Below are 6688 nucleotides of genomic sequence, written 5' to 3' on the forward strand. Positions count from 1 at the left end.
TGGAATGGCCTCTGAGGCTCCTTCCAGCTCCAAATCTAGATTCACTTGATCTACAAATCACAAATAAGAATGTACTAGCTTCTCTCAGAGACAGCTTGGATGGTTCAATTGTTTTAAGATAGAAGCATGGATGATGAGGTCTTGCAATGACTTTCACCTGCATTATTCTAAATACTACATGATCTGGGGATGCCAAAAGGTGGAAGAATGAGAATAGGTGCTGCTACTGGTGGTTCATAAGGGGAGGTACCTCTTTTCTCTCATAAATGAGATAAAAACTCGAGGAGGAAATACTCTCCTACACCCACATTTTGGCCAGGACTGCCTTTACTTTCTGGCAAGGTATCCATCAAAACGGGACTTCTGTGCAGGTATGCTGCAATTATCTACTTTATCTCACTACAATACATAGTTTAATTTTGCACTTGGCAGCTCTCATTTACACAGATTCACAGTGTTATTTGTTTGTTAATGTGCATTAATTGGTTAAGCAAATATATTTAGATGCATACAAATGTATTTTGTTTCAATGATAGAGGGTAATCCATCTGTAGAAAGATCAGGGCAGAATATTCAGGGATTCCAACCCTCTCCTTTTTGCGTATTTTATTTCTCTTCATTCAAACTGTTATTAGGTTAACTTCTTAGACTATTTCATGTGGTCAGACTCCCAGATTTTTTCATACTTTTTGAGCCACATTGGATGCCATTCTGTACATTTCCCTCATCTGATAGTTATTTTTTTTTTTGTCTTTGGAACTTATAATGGTGCCATGAACACCTAAGAGCCTTAAAAAAGTGCATAATAATCAACTAATCTGATTGGTCAAGTTACCATGTGAATCAATGCAATGAGTTCAGAGTGCTAGATTCAGAGTCCCAGTGGCCTGGTTCAAATTTAAGTCTCCTGCTCACAACCCAGGTGGCCACATATGCCATTTAATTTCTGTGGGTTTGTATTATCTTTTGTCTAAAAATGAGACTGTGGGCTTGGGTGAACTCTGTGGGTACAAAGTGATTGGTCCTAGCTGGCCCCTCACAGGTGTAAACTCTGTGCATGCAAATGCACACCTTATGACCTGTCTGAAGCTGATTTTCTAATCTGAAAAAAGAAGAGGAAGCTTGAGTGACTTCTACTTACGGGGTTGCTGGGAGCAACACATAAAAAATGGACTTCAATTTTGGATGCTTATGGGTAAGGGACTTGCTGGAAAACTGAAGAATTTTTATTTTTTAAAATGAGAATTGGAATTTCATCTGTGTAGAGAATCCACAATGAGAAACTTCCTCTACCAATCAATGCTAGCATCTGCTTTGCATCTTAGAGGTTTAACATAATACCTGTTGGCAAAGAAATTAAGTGATGTGGGAGACAAGATGGTGGAGTAGAAAGACTGATCTGTAGAAGCTCCCTCACATAGCACATAGGCTTTTAAATACCTGTAAAAATGACTCTAAACAATTTCTAGAGCAGCAGAAGCCAAAAAATGACAGAGTGAAGGAGATTTCCAGCCCAGGACAGCCTGGAGGGATGACAGGAATGGTCTATCACACCAGTCATGGCAGGGCAGGGACAGGACCTGGAACAGGCTTCAGGGAGGCACCAGCAGCAGCAGTTCCCAGATCACTCAACCCACAAACACCACAGACAGCTTCAAAGGTCAGTGGGAAGATTCCTTCACCAAGGAGAGGGGAGCACATTTGGGACCACTGGCAGTAGCCACTGTAGTGGCAGCATCTATTTTGGAGCCCTCCACCTAAAGACCCTAGGGGAATTGAGGTGCTGATCTTAATCTCAGCCCTGATCTTGGCACTGAGGTAAGGAGGAGCGCTGGTGTGATGGAGCTGGAGGCAGTTGTGGAGAGGGAATTCTATTTACAGATTCTGGGGAGAAAAGATTTTGGTTCCTGCCAGACTAGTGTGCAGGCCAGGAGAACAGTAAACTCCTCTCCCTTGATTGTGCCACCATGGAGGAAATGAGAACTTATAGGTCCCCAGACTATACCTTCCTTTTGATAAAAGACTCAAAAGTCAAGTACCTGACTAAGAAAATGCCCAAAAAAGGGAGGAAAAATAAGAATATGCAAGGTTACTTTCTTGGTGAACAGGTATTTTCTCCAATCCTTTCAGATGAGGAAAAACAATGCATACCATCAGAGGATATCAAGGTTTCTGCATCTAAAACCGCCAAAATAAGTATGCAATGGTCTCAGGCGATTGAAGGTCTCAAAAAGGATGTTAAAAATCAAGTAAGAGAGGTGGAGGAAAATTTGGAAAGAGAAATGAGAGCAATGGAAGAAAATCGTGAATACTCAGTGAACAATTTGCTAAAGGAGACCAAAAAAGTGCCACAGAAAATAACAACATTGAAAATAGGCTAACTCAATTGGCAAAAGAGGTCCAAAAAGCGAATGAGGAGAAAGATGCTTTAAAAAGCAGAATTAGCCAAATGGAAAAGGAGGTTCAAAAGCTCACTGAAGAAAATAGTTCTTTAAAAATTAGAATTGAGCAAATGGAAGCTAATGATTTTATGAGAAACCAAGAAATTACAAAATAAAATCAAAAGAATGAAAAAATGGAAGATAATTGTGAAATATCTCATTGGAAAACAACTGACCTGGAAAATAGATCCAGGAGAGACAATTTAACAATTACAGAACTACCCGAAAGCCATGATCAAAAACAGCTCAGACATCATTTTTCATGAAATTATCAAGGAAAACTGCCTTGATATTCTAGAACCAGAGGACAAAAAAAAATATTGAAAGAATCCACAGATCACCTCCTGAAAGAGATCCAAAAAGAGAAACTCATTGTAATATTGTAGCCAAATTCCATGATTCTCAGGTCGAGGAGAAAATATTGCAAGTAGCTAGAAAGAAATGATTTGAGTATTGGGGAAAAACAATCAGGATAACACAAGATCTAGCAGCTTCTACATTAAGGGGTTGAAGTGCATTGAATATTATAATCCAGAAGTCAAAGGAACTAGGATTAAAACCAAGAAACACCTACCCAGAAAATCTGAGTATAATACTTCAGGGGGAAAAATAGTCATTCAATGAAACAGAGGACTTTCAAGCATTCTTGATGAAAAGAGCAGAACTGTATAGAAAATTTGACTTTCAAGTGCAAGAATGAAGAGAAGCATGAAAAGGTAAACAGCAAAGAGAAGTCATAAGGGACTTACTAAAGTTGAACTGTTTACATTCCTGCATGGAAAGGTAATATTTGTAACTCTTGATACTTTTCTCAGTATTTGGATAGTTGGCTGGATTATACACACACACACACACACACACACACACACACACAGCACAGGGTGAGTTGAATAAGAAGGGATATCTCTAAAACATAAAATTAAGGGATGAGAGATGAATATATTGGGAGGAGAAAAGGAGAAATGGAATCAGGCAAATTATCTCTCATAAAACAGGCAAGAGAAAGCTTTTTCAGTGGAGGAGAAAAGGGAGGCGGTGAGAGGGAAAAAGTGAAGCTTACTCCCATCACATTTTGTTTGAGGAGGGAATAACATGCTCACTCAATTTGGCATGAAAATCTATCTTACACTACAAGAAAGTATGGGAGAAGGGGACAGGTGGGGTGATTGGGATGATAGAAAGGAGGGCAAGTAGGAGGAGAGAGTAATTAGAAGTAAACACTTTGGGGGATGTACAAGGTCAAAAGAGAGAATAGAATAAATGAGGGGCAGGATAGGATGGAGGAAAATATAGTTAGTCTTACTCAACATGACTATTATGGAAGTCATTTGGAAAACTACACATGTATAGCCTACATTGAATTGCTTGCCTTCTCAGTGGGGATGGGTGAGGAGGAAGGGAAAGAAGTTGAAATTCAAAGTATTAGGAATGAATGTTGAGAATTGTTTTTGCATACAACTGAGAAATAAGAAATACAGGTAATGGGGTATAGAAACCTATCTTAGCCTTCAAGAGGAGAGAAGATGGAGATAAGGGAAGGGAGGAGTGTGATTGAAGGGAGAGCTTATTTAGGGAAGGGGCAATCAGAATGCAAGGTGTTATGGGGTGAGCGGAGGGGAGAGACTGGGAGAAAATTTGGAACTCAAAATTTTGTGGAAATGAATATTGAAAACTAAAAATAAAAAATAAACTTTAAAAAAGAAATGAAGTGATGTATCCAGTGTCACACAGCTAAGATGTATATGTGTATGTATACATGCTTACATGCATATGTATATACATTTAATATGTATGTGTACTTATGTGTATATATGTATGAGCAGAATGTATCGTGCATGTGTATATGTATGCACACATGTACATAAATGTATATACACATATATGCATATGTGTGTATACATGAGCATACATACACACGTGTGTTTGTGTGGGCAGTGGATGGAATGCTTGACTTGGAGCCATTTGACTCACTTCATGAGTTAAAATCTGGGCTCAGGTAATAACTATGTGAACCTGGGCTAATCACTTTACTCTATTTATCTCAGTTTTCCTATCTGTAAAATGAGGTGGAAAAGGAAATGACAAATTCTCTGACAAGAAACTCGCCCAAGAAAAAATGAGCCATTAAAAAATTAGACAACACAAACTACTGAACAGTAAAATATGTGTATGATGTGATTCATTGTTCAGTCATTTTTAGTCATGTATAACTCTTCCCTATACCATTTGGGGTTTTCTTAGTAGAGATAATGGAGTGAGTTATCTTTCCCTTCTCCAGGTCATTTTACAGATGAGGAAACTGAGACAAACAGTGCTAAATGACTTGCCCAGGGTCACACATAGTAATTGTCTGAGACCAGGTTTGAAGTCATGAAGATGAACCTTCCTGTCTCCATTATCAGCATTCTATCCACTGCACCACCCAGATGCCACATACATACACACGTGTGCATGAATATATGTGGAGGTGTGTATCTATGTTTATACACACATATAAATCTTAAGGCCTCGTCTTCCTAATTCCAAGGGAATGTTTCTATGAATTGCATCTCAATGGATCTCTTTCTCCCTTTGGTAAGAATTGATTATAATGTCTCTAAAGACATCCAACAGGGAACCATGAAAGCACATTTCCCCCAGCACACTGAATCTATATATGCCATTGATGCAGCTACCTAGTCATTTAAAACCTAGTAATTGTGAATTCAAACGGTAGAAGTTATCTTATTTTTCTTTTCCAGCAACCTACTGAGAAGATCTGACTTGAGGCCAGAGGGAGGTTTGTGACTTCCAGGAATTTAATCTTTCTTGGGCAAAGCAACATGGAGAAATCTAAAGAAAACAATGTTTCAGGACCTAGCAATAAGATGACAACTCCACTTGGGGAAGATCCAAATTGTGGGCCTGTGACTCAGCAGATTCCTTCTCAGAATTGGTTGCCTACAAATAGTGGCCAAGCTCAGTGAGTCTTATGTTCATCAAATACTCTTCTAATTTCTTCCCAGGCACAAAAGAATGTCTCTAGTCATAAAGCAATTCACAGTCCATAGCCACAGAAGTCACAACCAGAACCTGTAATTCATCCTGCATCAAGACCACCAAATAGGACTTTGGACACTGAGCAGTCTCAGAGACCAGTATCTTCAAGCACTCCTGGAAAGGGAGAACCACCAAAGTGGAAAATGAGGAAACAAAAGAAAGGCAGTGGGCATTGGATGACTTTGAAATTGACAGCACTTTGGGAAAAGGAAAGTTTGGAAATGTTTACTTGGCACGAGAGAAGCAAAGCAAGTTTATCCTGGCATTTAAAGTACTTTTTAAGGCCCAACTGGAAAAAAACAGGAGTTGTACATGAGATAAAGTGAGAAGCAGAAATACAGTCTCATCTTAGGCATCCTAATGTTCTGAGAATACATGGTTATTTTCATGATGTCACAAGAGTTTACCTTATTTTAGATTATGCACCTCATGGAGAAGTCTATAGAGAGCTTCAAAAGCTTTCAAAGTTTGATGAACAAAGAATGGCTACTTATACCACAGCACTGGCAGATGCCTTATCATACTGCCACTCAAAAAATGTGATTCATCGAGATATTAGGGCAGAGAACTTACTACTTGGATCAGATGGAGAGCTGAAGATTGCAGATTTTGGCTGGTCAGTTCATGCCCCATCATTTAGAAGGACAACTCTTTATTTCACACTTGATTACCCTCTGAGATGATTGAAGGCAGGATGCATGATTAAAAAGGGGATGTTTGGAATCTTGGAGTTATGTGCTATGAATTTGTAGTTGGAAAACCTCCTTTTGAGACAGAACCATATCAAGAAACTAACAGAAGCATTTCAAATGTTGAATATAAATTCCCTGACTTTGTAACAGAAAGGGCTAGAGATCTCATTTCAAGACTTTTGAAGCATAATCTTTACCAAAGACTGACACTGATAGGGCTCCTTAAAGATCCTTGGATCAAAACAAATTCTTCAAAATCACCAAGCAGCCGACAAATCAAAGAATCAAAGAGTGCAAAATATTAAGATTCTTGCCTTCTAGGAAATTTGAGCCAAGATTGCTATGTTACCGTACAAGAAATGCTACTGAAGTGGGATGTAGTTTTGGGAAATTGCTTTCTGTCTGGACTGTTGAAGGGGGAAAATTACCTTGAATGGTCAATACCTTAACTTGCACAAGTTCTAATCATCAATACCATGAGTTAAGTGAGAAAATGCAACCATACGCAAAGCACCA

The 6688-nt window shown here is 38.8% G+C and overlaps 1 pseudogene; it reads left to right on the forward strand.

The window, feature by feature from the left end:
* The first annotated feature begins 5263 nt into the window (after positions 1-5263).
* On the forward strand, positions 5264-6477 carry LOC140511098 (aurora kinase A-like; annotated as a pseudogene).
* The last annotated feature ends 211 nt before the right edge of the window (positions 6478-6688 follow it).

The sequence above is a fragment of the Notamacropus eugenii genome, chromosome 6 (genome assembly GCF_028372415.1).
Source record: "Notamacropus eugenii isolate mMacEug1 chromosome 6, mMacEug1.pri_v2, whole genome shotgun sequence".
Classification (NCBI taxonomy): Eukaryota; Metazoa; Chordata; class Mammalia; order Diprotodontia; family Macropodidae; genus Notamacropus; species Notamacropus eugenii.